The 18825-nt window shown below is 51.5% G+C and overlaps 1 protein-coding gene across 6 annotated transcripts in view; it reads right to left on the bottom strand.

Moving 5' to 3' along the window:
- Zmiz1 (zinc finger MIZ-type containing 1) overlaps nt 1-18825 on the bottom strand; it is a 204016-nt gene that overhangs the window by 42062 nt on the left and 143129 nt on the right. The window contains exon 1 of one of the 6 annotated variants that reach the window (XM_026779820.1): nt 18650-18818. The exons of the other annotated variants lie outside the window; for them this stretch is intronic. The gene's annotated coding sequence lies outside the window, so the exon portion shown is untranslated. Of the gene's footprint in view, nt 1-18649; nt 18819-18825 lie in introns of those variants that run through there. 6 annotated transcript variants of the gene reach the window in all.

The following is an 18825-nucleotide window of genomic DNA, read 5'->3' as shown; positions in this document are numbered from 1 at the left end:
GGGGGGGAGGGGTAGGGTTGAGGGATCTGCGAAGGAAATGCTATGGGAGTCTATTTTCCTCTAATCTCTGAGACATCTCAGGGAGACTCATGGGCTGGCTCCTCTAGGTAACAGGCTGGAGTGCATCCCAATTCTTCCTTAGATAGCACAGCACCCCAGTTCTCACACACCAGTAGCTGGATGGCGGGAGATTACACGTGTGTGCTGAGCAGCCCGGCTGTGCACCGTGTCAAATCCTAGGGAAGCCAGCAGTCCGTGACCTCACCGTGGTAAAGCTCACGACACCACATAGAGGGCATGTGGGGCGACTAAGCCTTGGGGAGTTATCACCTCACAGAAAGCGTGTTTCTACAAAGAAGCAATCCAGGCAGTTCCACAAACTCAGGGGGCATGGGGACAGGTGCAGGCCAGACAAGGTTTGGCAGCAATTCCCAGGCTGACCCACACCCTAACATCTGATAACCAGAACCTGTACCACCATTCGCCTTTAAGCCTCAGACCCCTCATCTTCCACCCATTCCCTGCTTCCCCAGCTGCCTGACTGGTTAAGTTCTAGACTTTAAGGATCTTGGCGAAAAACACAGATGGGGCCTCCTCCCTCAAACTTCGGGCTAAGGAATCATTTCTGGGACAGCACAGGTGCCATTTTTTTTTCCCCAGATGCCTCATAGTCCAGGGGCTCTAAAAATGGCAAGCAGGGGTGGTGAGAGGCTTCTTCCTGCCCAGTCTTCAAGTGAGTTCTCCACTCAGAACTCGGCGGCTGGGGCCGTCTTCCTACTCACCAACTGAAAGCAGATTCATTTCTAACCCCTCCCTGACTGCCTATTCTCCGCCATTTCTGAGCAAGCCTGACGTAATGCTGGATGGGACTGGAGAATAACCCGTGCCTGTCTGTGACGGCCTCCTCTCCAGGTGCCCATCAAAGTTTGGTAGGTAGCTAGTCTGCTGCAGGAAAATACAACATTGATCTCTTTATGCCATTGGCTCTTCCTTCTAAACCTTAGGGGGTCCCTTTTGCATCCTAGAGAAACATTCCAGAACATGTTTCAGAATGCCAACTACCTGCTTACTCATAGACACACAGGGTTTCAGACAGACGCTATCTAAAGCAAACCCAAAAGACACTCTTTGTATCGCACACTGGAGGGTGGGGTGGGCAGACTTTTTGTTGTTGTTGTTGTTAAAACCTGATATAATTCTGTGTGGGCTTCTTTAAATGTCCACTCATCTTGTTGTAGTGGGAAGTAATTCTATTGACGCCCAGGGCTTCCTGGCTACTCTCATCACTCAGCATGTAATACACCAGTATGTCCTGGACAGAAGTCCCAAAGCAGGACTGAACCATCTGGATCTCCAGGCCAGACATCCTTTTTGTCTAATCCTTAGAATCATCTTGAAGGCTGGTTACAAGTGCTAGACTTCATGCCTGGTGGGGTCTCTGATCCAGTGGGACAGAGCTGAAAAATGTGTTGTTCCGCCAGGTCATGGTGATGCTGATGTTGTCTGGTCCCTTTGAGAAGCACTGCCCGGCCAAAGGCGTGGCTGAGCTCGGAGCCTGGTGCTGTGAAATGTTCCCTCAAAGGCTTCAGGAATGGATTTGAGAGACCCATCTTTCTCCCTTTCACTGAAGAACGTTCAGGAGCTCTCAGGGCCTCGCTTAGCAAATGCTCTCTTGAATTGCTGCTAACCTCCCCTTACCTTTGTATCCTGGACTGCAGAGGTTTGACCTTGGACTCTCAGAAAAAGAACCCTAGGCTGGGGACAGGAGTGGGTGGAGTCCTGGTTTTATGACAGAGTTTGGAGCAAGGCCCAGTGGGGTATGCACCTGCCTCACCTGTGGGTGATCTTTCTGTCTACACAGACACAGGTCAGGTCCTATTCTAGTGATCCTGCCTGAGTGGTCCAATTGAAGCTTCTCTATCTGGAAACCTTGGGTCTGCACCCAGCAGCTCTCAGTGCCACCATCACCAGCTGGTGGCTTGCTTGAGTGACACCGAGTGCTCTGTATCTTGTGGCTAGCATCCCAGGGTAGCCATAAAGGTTGAGTCAGCTGCGGGATCTCAGGTAAACCCCAGGTAAGGTAGCATTTGATGGGGGAGGGCAGGCACAAGACAGACAGCAGCCTGGACCATCTGTTGTTCAGTCCCAGCTCCTGGTTTCTCTTCCAGAGCCTCTGGAGGGGGCAACTGTCATTTGTTTAGGCCTCTGCAATGTTTAATCACCACACAACACTCCCACAACCTCTCCAGCTCCTGCTCTTTCCCTGCAGGAAACAGGGTTTGCCTTCTGCCTCTGATGGACGCCATGAAAAATTAACAGAGCTTGAGGCAAAAGAGAGATGAAAACACTGTGGCAGGAGAGGCCGGGGCTGCACGGCCAGCTGGCCAAGCTAAGCAGCACCCAGCAGGCCAAGCTTGAGGCCTGAGGGGTCGGTATGACCAGCAAAGCCACGGGGTCATGGATGGTGGTCAGCAGGCTGGTGCAAGTCCAGCTACCCTTAGGGAGTCAGAGTTCCCAGTTTGGACTATCCTGGGATCCTGAACCCAGGGAGATCCTGAGGATGAGACTAGTTTCTTTCTCTGACCTTAAAAGAGCCAGGTCACACAGGCAAGTGTCCTCAGAAGGCTAGCAGCATATGCTAGACAGAAGTCAGCACATCCTTCTCTCCTTTGTCCTGACAGTCCTGGGAACCAGTGAGCACTATGTCTATTGTCTTGGCCCCCAGAGACATTGAGGGACTTGCCAAAGGACAACTAGCAAGAGCAAATGACAGGGGAATCTATTCTCTTTGAAGGAGAAAAACGACCTTTTATTTACAAAGTCCATGAATACATGCTCCTTACAGAGCAGACATTTGTAAAGGCAGCAAGAGGGAGCAGGCTGCAGACCCCACAGTTCTCCCAATACCTGATCCACCTCCCTGTTGTCTTTCTGAAGAGGCTATGCATGCAGACAGAGTAGTAGACACAGTTGTCATCTGAAACCACTCCCCATTTCCTCTCATCAGGGGACCACTGCTACTGGAGGCTTTTGGTTTTTTTTTTTTTTTTCCCCCTTGCAGGGCTTTTCTGTCATAGACTCACAGTGAAACCTTTTAACATCATACAGACTTTCATTCTGGGGCGCTCCTTCACCAACTCCAGCCAGGGCTTCCTCCCAGCCACTGGATTCACCGCCTGGCAGCCTAGTTTCACTGCTCCGCTGAGCTCTGGTTTTGCTACTTAAAAAAAATCTTCTTAGCTGGCTCTGCAGTCCCCACTTGGAATAACACCAAGGTTTCTCTGTGTGGCTTCCACCACCCTTGGAGTGACTGGGTGACAAACACTACGGTAAACTGTACTGTATGAATCCCCTTTCAATGGGGATTTCAGATCAAATGCACTGTCAATTCGCACAGGGCAGGACACTGTCTTCTATGCTCTCTACTTTGTCTCTTTCAAGGACCCAGCCTTGGGACTCCACTGTAATCCCTGCCTCACACCACAGTATGTATGGTGTGTGTGTGTGTGTGTGTGTGTGTGTGTGTGTGTGTGTGTAAACAATACATTGTCCAGATGGTGAGACAGGAAGACTCCATGATCTGAGGGTCAGAGAAGACTCTCAGGGAAGGTTCCTTGCACTAATGGAAAACGGAGCAATTGTCAGACTGCATGGAGAAAAACTATCACTGAAATATCCCATTAAGAAGTGAGAAGGAAGCTGAGTGTGGTGACATACGCTTTTTATTCCAGCACCCAGGAGGGAAAGGCAGGTGGACCTCATGAGTTCTAAGACAGTCTGGTCTATATGGTGAGTTCCAGGAGAGTTAGTGCTATAAAAGAATCGAGACAGACAGAGAGAGAGAGAGACAGACAGACAGACAGACAGACAGACAGACAGAAGGTCAGCTGGTTGAAGTAAAGGGACGAGTCTTGAGACGTATGGTCGGAGCCCAGGTTGAAGGGCATGGCTCCCCAAGACTGCAATAACTCAGAATGGCTTCTAAGAAAAAGTAGCCTCCTCTTCAACCACCTCAAAGACAGAAAGAGCCCAGGCCCCACTTCCCTGCTCCATGCAGATAACCAAAGAGAAGAAACGGGCTCAGGAGCCCAGTGGGGCTTTGGGAAGTTTGGCTTGACGGGGCAACAGCATTTCACAAAGCTCACATCATCCATCACTTGGGCCCAGCCATTTAGATACCGGGCATTTGATTAAACTAATGTGAGCGGCTGGGGCGAGGCATGGCTGGGCGCTTCCTACCCTTGCCTACAAATTAAACCGTCACACACAATCCGATTACCTTGACTGCCACATTTATCTTGAGAAAGGGGACATCCATCACTCCTCAGCAGCCGGCTCTACCCGCCCCACGTTAATTCCGTCAGGAGGGGAGTCAAGTTTGTCCCAAAATTGTATCAGGTGATGTTTACTCGGTCATTCGTTCGACATGGGTTCAAAACCTACTTGCTTCAAATTCCCCAGGAAGAAAACGCAGGCTTTGCCTTCAGTGAGCCTACTAAAGCTTCACAGCAGGGGAAGGATCTATGGTGATCAAAAGGCAGAGTGTGCAGCCAGCAGACCTGCCTGTGCCCCAGCCTGCCTCTAGCTGAGACTGCCTATGGCACGTCACCACCTTGTCTTCAGTGACACACTTGGGGAATAACATAGCACAGCACTGCCACGAAATTTCCCCAATGGTGGAAATGTTCAACCAAGATCTTGCCTACAACCAAGAGGCAGAGCCATAAGTGGCTGTGGAATACCTCACCTGTGGCCCTGCAATGGAGGAAATGTTGAGCTCAGTCTCATTTAAGTTTAATTCACCAAATTTGAGTGTCAATGGCCACCTGGGGTCCCTACCTCCAGTTGCTTAGCACAGACCTAGCAGCTACTGTGAAGAGCAAACTCAGTCCTGAGCATGCCCAGTGCGGAACATGTCCCAGGACAAATGCTCACAAAGCCTGGATCCCTCCCTTTGGGATGGGATCTCAGGCCAAAGATTCGTTATCTGAAGAGCCTAGAACAGGCACACTCACTCCTCGGTCATATAATCCAGCACGGTGGGAGGCTTCCCTACTTAAAGAAATGTAAGCTGTAGTTCAGAGGAAAAGACGGTACAAGCCTAACCGTGGTGGAGGTGGCACTCCATTTTAAGTACAGATTTGTGTCTTTGAGCCCCAACTTCCCACTGACGCCTGGCCCTCGAGACAGTGCGAGGTGCACTGTGCATAAAGGCCACACAGCCAAACTTTCAATGCCAGAACAAAGCAGGTGGTGGCTGCCTCTCTCTGCCTCCAGCCTGCTCTAGCCCGAGGACAAGGCTTTACAGTTCTAGACAGAGATGGGGACGCCACTACCACGTTTGGTAGTGCAAAGTCCCGATGGGATACCATCCTGAGGCTTTGCAAGAACTCACGGAGAACAGGCTGTCTCTGGTTTCTCATGTACTGGTGAGTCCAACTCTGACGTCTGGCAGGTGGGTGGGGCTCAAGGCAGCGTAGATTAACAAGGACCAGAGGGATGCTAGGAAGTCTGGGCCAGATTCTGACCTCAGTCTGTACCTGGGGAAAGCCACCATTCTTTCATCAACTGGGGTGACAGAACTGGCATGAAAGAGCAAGTGTATATTAGCTATTGAGAACTGTCCGAGGTCATGGGCAGGTCAGGCACTACTGCCTGCCCTCAGCAGGCCTGGAGGGATGGCAACTATAAAGAATGTCAGCCTGATGACCCCACTCCTCACTTAGAAGAAATGTATAGCCTGGACCAACCCACCTCCATCCAGGAGCTTTTAGAACCCTAAACCAGGGCACAGTCACAAGTATGCTCGAACCCTCCTGTGAAGATCACACAAGATGTGCCAAGCAGTCACTGCCTGGGTAGACTTGACTGAACCTGGCAGAGCCTGGGTCTACTAATCACAGGCAGGCTGTTCTTGGATCCTGGGAGCTTCAGTGCAGTCTGATATCCTAGAGTGTGTGTGTGTGTGTGTGTGTGTGTGTGTGTGTGTGTGTGTGTGCGCGCGCACACACACACACACACACACACAACTGGAGATGAACAGTACACACAGACACACACATAGCTGGAGATTAACAATACACACACAAACACACAGATGGATATTAACAGCACACACAGACACACAGAGATGGAGATGAACAGTACACACACACACACAGACACAGACACACACATAGCTGGAGGTTAACAATACACACACAAACACACAGATGGATATTAACAGCACACACAGACACACAGAGCTGGAGTACACGCTAAAACACACATCTACACACACCTGAAGATTAACAGTCCAGACTTAGACCTAAAGGTATCTCATAGTCAGAGACTTCTTACAACCACAGACAGAAAAGGAACAGGCTTTAACTACTGAGGGGCAGCCTGCAAGCCACACCTCAGGATGGCTGCCCTAGATGGGATGTGGGAGGGGCCTGGATAGTGTCCACCACTGGGCTAGGAGAAAGAGAGGGAAGGATATGAAGAAGGGGTAGGTTCGAAGAGAGAGAGGAGCTGACCTGGACAAGTCACAGGTGGAAAGGGTGCCGGGAGGAAGAGTTATTGCTGAGAAGGGTCCCAGAATACCCCGCGCCACAGGCTCACTTCTTTATACCGTCCCAGTTTCAAGGAATACTTAGCCACTCACACATTAGTATAAATAATTTTACAACTAATTGTGCTAACACAGGCAAGGAGCAGTAGTTGAAGGAGGAAAATTGGGTATGGAAAAAAATGATAGGTAGCTCTCCCTATACTGAATTTCCAAGAGGCCACTAGGGAGCACCCCAGTGGACACCCTCTACTACCAGGACCACCAGAATTCTCTCACCCGTCCCCAAAATGCCAACACTCCTTTGTTGCCACTTAAACCAATTTGAGGGTAATTCTGCAGGCAATTGTCTTCCGATTTACAACACAGCTCTGTGATTGCATCCAGGCTGATGGTTCAGGCCGTAATTGTATGGTAATCACTTCTGTTTATGATCGATGCGGAAATCACTATTGTTTTCCAGCAGGCTTGTTAAATCTAAGAAGTGCAGAGGTGGGGAGGGGGGTTTACATCTGAGTTGGAGCCCGGGGAAGATGAAATTAAGTGGGGCAGTCCAATGTGGGGGAAGGTGGTTCAAAGACACCCTTGCCTCAGAAGCACAGGCAGAGAGAGGCAGACCGCACGGAGGAATGAGCTGACACAAGGTGTCCCTCTCGGGCAGTTTTAGAACTGGTCTGAGACTCAGATCCAAACACAGACGTCCAGAAGGACTCCATAGTCATACAGTAAAAGGTGAAGATAGGGATCCACTGGAAGGCTCTTTGTTACGCCCATCCCCATACCTGTATGTATGAGTCCTGCAGAGAGGCTGAGCACAATGCAGATGCCAGGCAGCAGGTGGGCGACTGGCTGCCCTCACTTTGGAGACTATACCTTCTCTATCCTAGGCCCACATGCTTTCTTCTTGCCGTTGCCCTGAGATCGCCTACCTGCTGTCTGAAACAAGGTGGCAGATGGCACCTGGGGGTCCAGGTGTCAGGAACAGGGCAGTGTTGTGAGCTGAGCTGCTGTTTGGGGGCACAAAAGGAGCTGCCCACCTGGTGGGTAGAAACCTGAACCTCCCAGAGGCCACAGAAAATAGATCTGAGCTGGATGGGGGGGGGGGGGTTAGAGGGCAATGCCTTCTAAGGCCGTGGTAGACACCTTGAGGCACAGAAGGATGGAACCAAGCTAGGCTGGAGGCCAACAACCCTGCAGGGCATGAGCAGGCACCAGCTGTCATGGACAGCTCAGGCAAACCTGGATGTTGCAGGCTAAGCTGGGCTGCACAGCATTTGGTTTTTATAAATGCACACCCTTCTTCCCAAGCAAGAATGGATGAGACCGTGGGACCCTGGGCTGAAAATTGGGACAGGAAGGCACACTAGGTTCCAAAGCTATCCAGCCCCCTCTGAGGGGCCTTTCTTACCTACCGTACCTCATGGCACTGTGTCATCATTCTAAATACCCCTAGACCTGATTCTAGGTGTGGCCCCGGTTCTTAACTTTGGGTAAGAGTGGTAGGCTGCTTCCTCTTGGCTCAGCAGCAAATCTCTGCAATTTCCTAGCTGGAAAGAAGCGCTTTCACCAGATTTATCAGTGACAGCCTGGCTCAAGGCCATCCCAGCCTTGGTCTGTGGCTTTCCTCTCAGCCTGAGTGCTAGGTTCTACTTGTGTCCTGCACCGTCATAACAAAGGCAGCTGGGGCCTTGAGATCATGGGCAATAAATCTGATTTGTGTATGTATAATATCGGGGATGCTGGGCATGAATGCTCTACCAGTGAGCTATATCCCAGCTCTCATTAACTTTTACTTAAATTTATTGCAAGCAACTATTTCAGTCCATTCTTGACTGGAGAGGGCCATTCCCAGAGCCCTTCAGACTCTCTTGGGGCTCAGATCCTGAATTTGCTCCCACTTAGTCCTCCCCCTGCCACCTCATATCTTGTACCAATCTGAGCCTGTGTGTGTGCGCGTGCACACATGTGTATGAACATCTGTGTATGTTTCTGTGTGTTTCTGGTTGCCTTTCAGGACACACCAGGGCATGGCAGAGCATTCCAGAAAATCCTAGAAGTAGAATGAACGTTCTTCATTGAACTTCTAAGAACCATCTTAAGAAAACAGGCTACTTCTTCCCCAGAGACTTGATTTTCTGAACTATGTCAAATCAAGTCATAGTTACTTAACATTCAAAACAAAATCAGTTTGAAAACAAGAATTGAAGCTACAATTATGTTTCCTAAATGGAGAGGCAAAACCCAAGAGGAGAAGCTGTGTAGCTTTTGTTTTTATTTTCACTGGAGGTTAAGGGTGCATTTGTGTGTGAAAGTAGCATGTGCTTGGCTGTGTGTAAATGCTGTGCTTGCGTGCACATGCATGCACATAGGCCACGTTGAATACAATGTCATGAGTCCCTCTTTTGGGGTCATGTGTCATCCTCCCCTGAGTTCAAGGGTTCCTAACCAAGTCCCAGAGCCCAGTGAAAGTTCTGTTGTCTGGATTTCCAGTTATTTGAGGCACTTCCAGTGAAGAGGAGACGGGCTTGCAAGAGTCTGCTGACGGTGCAGAAGACTCCGTCCGCAAAAGGAGAAAGCTGGAGAGCTTGCTTGCCTCAGCCCTACCTGACATTCCACATTCCTGGCTCCACATGCCCCATTAGTTCATCAGAACATCTCCTCTGCTGGTGGGAGAGGGCAACACAACACAAGAAAGTCCCTCTGAACTCTGAAGAGCTCTAGAAACACCTACTGTGGCAACTGAAGGTTTGGAGGTAACTGATGACCTCTGTCTGACTTCAACCTGCAATCTGGGGTTAAGTAGGGTCAATGATAAGGTCACTTGGGTGTTGTGACCTGTGGTAAGAGGACTCAAGATAAGAGGCTGAATTATTGTGGAGACTCCCTCCCCTCCCCCGCCCGCCACCTTGAGGCCTATCCAGGTGGCCACGACCAGAGGGACTTCACTTTGAGGGCTCAGCGAACAGCCATCCTAGTGTCCTTTCATTCTGGTGCTAAGCAGGAAGAGGAACTGACCGATCCATTTTTTAGATGGGGAAAACAGAGGCCCAGAGAGGTGAGTATCTTCTCTTGGATGCCCAGGTGCTCTGCTAAATATCTCTGCACAGTTATCTCTGACAAAGCCCACAGAACCTTCCTGCTGCTGGAGACAGGAGAGGAAACTGTGAGTGCCGCCACAGTTGGGGAAGCCACAGCATACTCTTACCTGGGCCTGAGAAGATCAAAGCACAGTCAGATTCCAAGAATGAGGTGAGTTACCCCAGCCCCTGGATGCCTGGAGTCATGCTAGCTTCCTAGGATCTCTTATCCTGTCCTGAGAGCTACCTCCAGGGAACAGACCCTTAGAAATACTTTACTGGCGTGGCAGGCCTGCCTTCCTGTGGGTGAGGTGGACAGCTGGGCCTCAACCCTTTAGCCCAACACCCACAGGATCCACTAACATTTACACACTGCATCCTTTGTGCCAAGCACACTGGCTAGTCACGTGCAAGTGTGTACGACCCACAAGAACACTACCCCATAGCCTCCTTTAGCAATGATTCAACATGGAAATGTTCTTTACTAGTCTATATAAACACACACAGTCAGACACACAAACACTTGCAAATGACCCATCTTCTACATCTCTTCTTGAGCACATGCCCCCGGCAACAGGCCTAGCCACTTCACCCCAGATGTATGTGCTGCCCTGCACACCACGAGTCTTCCAGTCCCACCGAGGGACTTCAAACTCCCAAGAGGGCAGAGGCCCCACCCAGAACCTGCTCTTTGTTCATTCACGCATTCAAAACCATACTCGCTTGCATTTTACCCACCCAGATGCTGAACACACAAACGTGAAGGAGTTACAGCTACAAACTTGAAGTCCATGGTTCCTGCACAAACCCGGGAGGTACTGAATGTTAGTAATAGGCAGAGGGCCTGGTGGGAGTCACAGGTCTGCAGAAGATAAACATGGCAGAAAAGGGATGCATCCAGGGTCCCCAGAAGAACATGGGAGACGCACTGGGTGGCTTACACTTTACTGGGGAGGCACAGCATGCTGCCACAGTTCTCAAGTTCCAGGTCATCAGAACAGATCACAGGACCCAGGATCACGGAGGTGTTGAGAAAAACTAGCCTGAGCAGGCCTCCATAGGGGCTGGATTCTGATTAGGTAAGAGTTCATGGGGGCACTCCTGTAGGTGGGAGACCACCACAAACTGGGAAGAAACCCCAGGGGTTGCCACTGCAGAAGAGAGACTTTTACCTAGCTCATTAAAGACCTTTCTGGAGAGAGCCCAGCATAAAAAGCTGAGAGGATTACCAATCCTTGATCAGCTTGGTCCTGCCTGGTGAGTCTTGATTCTAGGTCAGGTGGGGTAGGCAGGAGGGACGTGGCAGCGGTATTTCTTGTGTACCCCAAGCAGTCTGCCTGCTTCCCGTTGGGCCTCTGGGTGTTAGCAGAACCAGGAAGGCGATAGATCCTATGCTATGCCTAAAAGGGAGACAAGTGGAAGGGCCCTTGTTCCTTCCCACCTCCTGACGACTTCTGGAAGCCTCTTTGGTCCCCAGTTACCTCCCAAGCCACTAGAAACCCAGTGGTGACGGCTGTGCGCAGTCTAGTGGGTTGGGCAGGGATTTTATGTGTTGGGTGCTGACTTCTGCAGGGAATTCCCTGGGGCCGCCTGAGAACACTAGAGGGCTGTAGCCGGTGAATAAAAAGCACACATGCCCAAAGTAGCCTCAACTCCTGCCGAGAAACCTTTTCCCTGCAAACACCAAGGAAGCCTTGAGTTCATGGTGAAGGCCTGGGGGACCCCTGGGCAAGCAAGGCACCCAGGTTTCTCAGGTTACACGGAAGGTGGGAATGCTGCGTGGTAATTCACGCACTGTTCATGGCGGCGCTACGCAAACCAACCATCTCAGAAGGAGACAGATGAGGGTGCATGACTAAGAGACCTCCTGTGGGGAGCAGGATGATGCACCCCCAGAGGAGCAGGCCCTGTACCAATAAAGAGACTTGCTACAGACTTAGAAGGACTGCTAATGGTTCCTCTGGACTGACCCACTTCCCACTCAAAAGCCCACCCTCTTCAGTGGTACAGGGTAACAAGCTGGGTTACCACCACACAGCTTGGCTTACAGACCCTCTGCCTAGATATCCAGGGGGCTTCCAGACCTTGGTGAGCCACCAACAGATCTCAAAAGGATGCTTCGGTGCAAAGTGCCAGAGGCCTTAGGAGCCCAAGGTGTAGACTCCTAGCTCAGGCCTCAGGAAGGAAATGAAAGTGGCTGCCAGCACTTGCGTACTTCCTCCACAGCTGGGACGTGAGCTGGGGCTTCCCACTAGCCAGTCAACAGTGTCAGCCCTGTGGCCTTATACCAGGGTATTAGGCCAAAACATACTATCACTCTCCCCCACACCATCTCAGCCTGTCCAGTTATGGTGGCCGCTCAGAAGGAAGGGATGACACCTCTACAGGACACAGACAAGATGCCACCTGCAGTACAGAACAGGAAAACGAGGCCCAGAGAAGGCCGTGGGCAAGGCAGGTGGAGAAAGAACACTATCTCCCAGGCGTGGGAACAGCCACTTTCGGAACTATAGAAGAGACTTGAGCCAAGCTGTCACTTACTGGGCAGCTACTCTATTCCAGACACAGAGCTCAGTGCGCCACAACCCTATGGCCCACTGCAACCCGCCAGCCAGGCTGCACAGCTGTTTTACTGATCAGAAGACAAAAAAGCCTGATGTTAAGTGACTTACCAAAAGTCACCCAGGAAACTACAGATGTGGGTTTCATAATTACTTCTTAACATGGCTTGGGAAAACCCTGGGTGACCCTGTTTTAAAAGACCCGTGTGCAGTAGGTTGGTGGCGGCAGCGGTGGTAGTAGCGATGGGGTGGGGGTGGGGCAGGCAGGTTCTATCTCGTGAGTCCATCTGAGGCAGATCCTACCTCCTGCAGACCTCAAAGACCTCTTCAAGAGCGCTCAGTGACGTTAAGCATCACAGTGCCCAGCAGAACTCCCTGCCTTTCTGAGCTGTCGTTCCTACACCATTCAGTATGGTGCCCACCAAGAACTTCAAGAACTTCAAAGACTGAGGAACTGAAAATCCGAAATTATCTCATTTTAACTAATACGTTTTAAATAACACGTGCTGGGCATGGTGGCTCATGCCTGAGGCCAGCCTGGGCTAGAGAGTAAAGTACTGCCTCAAAAAAGTAATCCCCGAATTAAAAAACAAAACACAACTAATAGGCACAGGCAGCTGCTGATATTACATGGGATATGTGTAATAAATCTTGGAAGGCGAGGACCCCAAAAAAGCCAAAGACTCCTTACAATGTATACCACATTGGTATCTTGGTACCCTGACCTTAGGTCAAGAACCCAGATATATGTACATCCATTCTCCATATATAATGAGTTCGCTAACTTTCTTTTTTGGTTTTGTTTTGTTTTTAGACAAGGTCCCTGTTAACCTAGACCAACATCGAAGTCATGGCAGTCCTCTTGGCACTGCAGGATTTCAGGTCTCTCATTATTCCCTGCATGACCACCTCTGTCATCACCAGCCTGTGCTCTGGGTTCCTAGGCTGATCACGTAGCGCGTCTAGGAGGCACCAAGCATAGACAACCCTCATGCATAACTTTTGTCTCCCCTCACCAGCAAGCAAGGGGACGCCCTGTGGGTGTGTGATCACAGGCTGACATGTCTAACCTCTTGGCATTGTGACACAACCCTGTCGTTAGAAAGTTTTCACCTGAACACCGGATAATCAAATCAATCACACACACACACACACACACACACACACACACACACACACAAATTAACAATAATGTTTCTGAAGGCTTTAAGTATATTTTTGTGCCGCATGCAACTGCGGGTGCTGGGGACCAGAGGGAGCTTTCTGGGTGGTGGCATTTGATCTACCTCGACCCAGCAGAACTGAGAGGAGATGAAAGAAGGTCCCAGCTCTGGTCTGATCCTCGCATAGCAGAAGGTGTCAAGTGTCGCTCAGCATCCCATGGATCTGGTCCTCTGCTTACTATGTGTCAATTACCAATACACAGAAGACCAAGTGCAGCAGCTTAGCTTGTGAGTGGAGGTCGTGGATTCAGCTTCCAGCATTGCAAAGAGAAGAAAAAGGAATGGGTGGGGGGAGGGAAGGAGGAAGGAAGGAGAGGAGTGAACGAGGAAGAGAGGAATAAGGAAGAGATTAAAGTAGAAAGGAAAGGGAGGGAGAGAGGAAGGAAGAGAGGTACAGGGAGGGAGGACAGAAGGGAGGAAGAAGGAAAAGCAGGCAGGCCTTGGGGGCTGCTCTTTCCTCTTTGAAAGATGCCCCCCATTTTTCAAATGAATAAGTAAGGATGAAACCCATGTTACAGAATGTTCTCTGCACGCGGTGATTCCACTAATCGGATGACAAACTCTTGGGAGACAGACAAGGTCCTATAAGTCATGAGGTGCCTTAGGCTCTGACCCTAGGGACAGGGATTATATCCTGGGCCACAAAGGGTGTGAAAAGCCCTGGAAGTGTTCTCTTTCACCTGTCCCCTGCAGCCCCAGTCTCCAGGAAATGCCCTCATTGGATTAGAATTTCACAGACCTGCCTGGAAGGTACAGGGGCTGCGCATCTACAAACAGGACCTATATTCTTACTCTCCCAGTAACCCCCCACCCTCCTGTCCTCTCTCCAGGAGAGTGCAGAGATCTGCCTGGGGAGATCTGGACAAGTCCCAGCAAGTTTCCAAAGCTCTGGGGGCAGCAGAACACTGCTTTTGACCCACACCATGACAACTGCAAAAACAGGGTCGGCTTTGACTTTGTCAGCAGAAGCGAAGCCATCTCCACTGCAGGATGCGAACCTCCCCACTTCCAAGCAGATTCACACCTGCAGCTCAGCAGCACCCTTGCTTCTGGCAACCCTAGTTCCAGGGGGACTCAAATGTGCTCTGGGTGACAGCTTCAACAATGAACCACTCAGCCTCTGCTGCAACTTCTGGTCCACCTACTGCCCCTTCTACTCCAGTGCCACACCTCAAGACACAACCAGCCACGTGACATTTAGTCTCCCGCTCACTCATTTCTGGGAAACTTCAGAGCGATCCAGTCCCAAAGTCACCATTTCCTCCTCCCTGCCACAGCGCCTGCGCACAGACAGGACAGAGAAGTGCTCTCAGAACCCCCAGCCCCGCCCCACCCCAAGGTGACTTGCCAAAGGTCACACACTAGTAGACACCAGCACTACACACACTATTATTGGAAGGCTGGGCCTGAGGAATTTTGTTATCCTGAACAGTGTCTGAAGTACGTGGGGAGCTTATTCCAGCTAAAAGCAATCGTGGAGGGGCCGCAGGCTCAGAGGCAGGGCTGTCCTGGACAAGCCGCCCCCCACCCCCATAGCCCCTAGTTCTATTTGGTATGGACCACATACAGGAGGCAGCACTGGTTGCTGATCTAGGCTAGGTCCTCCCCTCTGCCACAAGGCTATAGAAAACCCACAGGCTCATAGATGGCTCGGGAGAAGCCCAGAGTGGGTTTCTGGCAGAAGTCAGGGACACAGTTGGGCTACTGTGACAAGAAAATAAAACCGAACCCCTTGAACTGCCTGGGTGCCCATTGATAGACAAGCCTAGCTCCCAGATCCTTACATACTGCTGATGGGGCAGGGCTCCCTGAATCCCCCTGGAGGGGCCCACATCCAGTGAGATGTAGGACAAGTAGGGGTCTTGTTAACAGGGCTGCAACCTGAGCGTGCAAACAAAGCCCTTGCCATCTTTCCCCTAGATGGGTCTGGAAAACTCCCTTTCAGGTGTGCAGAAAAGCACCCCTTCAGCTAGTCCAGGGCCTGAGGACATAGAGACACCTACCGCTGGGAGGTGGGGGGCTCAGGACACAGGGACAAGGCCGCAGGCCATCAGGGTACTTTGACTGAAGCAAGAAAGAAAGCAGCAGGGCTTGGTCCAATTGTTAGCCTCCAGCTCTCAGTGAGGAAACCACGAAGACCAGGTAAGGGAGGACCCTCACTCTATTCCAGGCCTACCCTGCTATGACCTTGGTCCCTTGTCCCTGGGCGGTGGCTCCTGTCTGTCCTTTCAGGCTTAGAAGTAGTTATTGCTCAGGAGTTTACTTGGGAAGCTGGATGTGCTTGGAGGGTGGGGGCCTTGTTTTTCTCTGAGCATGGTCCCCTGAGAGGCGGCTGCTGTTTGAAGGCCCTGGAGAGTTTCCCAGGCAGCTGAGGCTTCTGGGGAGTGCCAGGGCAAGCATAGCCCAGTGGGTATGCTGTGATACCAGGAGTAGCAGGCCCTGCTGAAGGACAGCAAGGGGCATGCTGGCCCATTTGCCAGGTGTTCCCCCTCCCTCCAGGGGGCTCTGCAGGCTTTCCTCTCTCTGTTGTGGCTCCAAGCAGTCAGGCTACCTGCCCAGTGATGAGTCCCTTCTCTTGTGGAGAAGTCGGCCTCTCCTGGGGGAACCAAAGCCACATCCAGCAAGGTAAACACCTCCTGGGCCCAGAGTATCTTTCCCTCCCCTTCCAGCCCTGCCAGCTCCAAACTGCCTGTTACAAGAACAGCCTGATTGATAGATGATTTCACAGAGCCTGACGCCTTGCCGGCACCATGACAGTCCTCAGGGAGGGAGGTCTGAGGCTGCTCCTGGGATGGCTGCCCATCGGTGCCCCCTGGCTGACCTCTGTTATACAGCAGAGTGTAGGTGACCAGGGACTCACATCCTCCAGCAAAATTTAACCCCAGCGTTAACTGGGAGCACTGGCTAGTCTCTGCCTGCTCCACACAGGGGCCACCAGGACTCAAAACGTTAAGAACACAGAAAGGTCTATCTAAGGCACTGTCACTGACACAGGGTGGGCTCATCTCATTTGCTCAGTCCCCACCCAGCACTTCCACTGGAACTTTCTGCCACTAGAAAGCTGTTTTTATAATCCAAGCTACCCAGTAAAGTGGCCACTAGCTCTGAGTGCCTATCGAACATCTGAAGTGAAGCTAGTGCCAGCAAGAAAATGACCTGAGCTAGCTCAGTCAGTATTCAGTGCTTGCCTGGTGTGGACAAAACACTGGGTTAAGGACTGGTGTGACAAATCAAACTGGGCCTGGTGACACATGCCTATAGAACACCCAAGAGGGAAACAGAAGAACTAAACAAATATTACTTTTACTCTTCAATCACTTGAACCTTAGAAGCAGCCATATATGTGGTTAGCGCGGCCACCATACTGGATGGTAGTTTTCCACTGAGCTCAGCAGCCATCCCTCATGGGGGTGACCCAGCAAAGGCCACTCAGGAAGATGGGTCTTAGTCTGAGCACCTAAGCTCTGCCTAGGGACTCATCTTAGACCTCCTAGGATCTGAATACGGCTGGGTGTTCAGTAGGTGCTCAGCCCATGCAGACAGGTGCGGAAATACTCTTCCAATCCTGCTATGGGCTCTGCATGTTCATACAGTCGCTCAGCAGTCACTGAGTATCCATTTACCCACTGCCAAGCACTGTGGTGGGCAGTGGAGTGTAAGGAACCCATGGTTCTTGTCTTTAAGAAGCTTCATCATGAATTGAAGGTATTACTCCAGTAGGAGTTATGCTGGGTTTCTTCCACTCCCTAGTGGGATGGGCTGGGCTGGGCACATTATTCCCCCCACAACTGACATGGGACTTCTTTCTGGAGTGCACGGGGCTGTGAGGGGAAGTGCTTATGGCTGAGGGAGGCTGTGCAGGGGAGAGCGAGAGCAAGCAGCACTAGGAAGCAGGCCTCAAACTCTGTGCAGGCGGTTGCTTCCGGTACAGTCTCAGATTCTCACCAAAGCTTCGCTGTTTGGTGGTTTCTCACTAAGGAAGTCTAGGGTAAAAATAGCCCTGAAGGGACTCCATTCCAGCTACTTACAGGGTAGTCACTGCCTGGTTAAGACGTTTAAAAAAGGAGGAACAGACTAGTAAGTCATATAGACCTCAATAAGTCTTATAGACCTTAAATCTCAATACACTGTGCAGTGGGAGATGAGCTTTGAATCCAGAGCCTCTGAAATGGAGAAGACTCTCACACCATTCAGGTTTCCCAGTGATGAGGCTATGTTCACTCACTCCTTGGCCCAATTCCTGGCCTATTCTCAAGGACGGGCTATTGAGAAACACTGGTACCAACACTTTGGCAGTTGCTTCACAAAACCTTCCTCAGAACCACCTGCTATGTCCAGGCTCATTGGTTGTTAAGCCCGATGGTAAGGGCAGGGCACTGTGACCCCCACTGTAATCCCTGATGCTGCTCTGAAGCCCATCTAAGGAATACTGTCTGCCCTCCTCGTCTTACTGCAGCTGGCTTCCAGGTGAACCAGGAACTGGGACTTATCTATGTGCTGGGCATCAACATTAAAGCCTGGGGACCTCTGGCAGGTGCTTCTCAGCCCCGGCAGTGTTCTGGGAAACCTCTCTGCAAGGGCTTGTAGAAGATCTTCAGTCGGATGCCAGCCACCATACCCACCACAGAAAGGCCCTTCTAGTGCAAGACAGATTCTCCTTCGCCGCCTCTACCTACCACCACCACTCGCAGCAGCAGGGGCAGCTTTTCCAGCAAACACTTGTCAGAAGTCTGCTGTGCACCCATCACCTCTGGGAAGGGAGTCCTGTAGCGATGGGAGCCCCCAGCTGTCTTCAGCATTAAGGATTCATTCTGATAAACGAGTAGCTTTAAGTTAAAACCCTTAGCCACTGCCTCCACCAAAGGCTTCTGGACTAATTCTTATTTTTGAAAAGGGAACCCCTACCAGGGATGGAACCTTGTAAAATGTCTGCTGGAGAACCAACACTTCACCTTTAGGAAAGAGGCGTGGGGAGCACTCTTTTTGGTCCCCCACCTACCGTCTCCTCCAGAGGAGGAAGCAAGGTCTCCTCTGTGGGTGCACAAAATGGGCCTTGTGCACGCTAAAGCCACTCTCATGGCCAAGCCTCAGGCTGACACCATGCAGCACACGGTGCTACCCACAATGCACCGGCGCTTCTCTGTCACACACATGCACGCACACTCACCCCCGCGCCCGGAGGGAGCCAGGGCCCGGCCCGCGGGCGCCCCGAGCCGACCCCTCCAGCCCCACACTCACCTAGAAGTTGTACAGCCCGCGGTCCCGCCCTGGCGCGCCGAGTGGCTGGAGTGCAGCCCGGGGCGACCGCAGTGTGCTACTCCGGGCAGGGATCAGCCGGCGCCGAACAAAGGCTGCGAGCAGGCAGCGGGCGCCGCCTGCATCCCCGCTCCGCGCCGGGGCGGCAGCGGCGGCGC

This window comes from Microtus ochrogaster, chromosome 6, assembly GCF_000317375.1.
Source record: "Microtus ochrogaster isolate Prairie Vole_2 chromosome 6, MicOch1.0, whole genome shotgun sequence".
Classification (NCBI taxonomy): domain Eukaryota; kingdom Metazoa; phylum Chordata; class Mammalia; order Rodentia; family Cricetidae; genus Microtus; species Microtus ochrogaster.
This window is presented reverse-complemented; position numbering and strand designations above follow the sequence as displayed.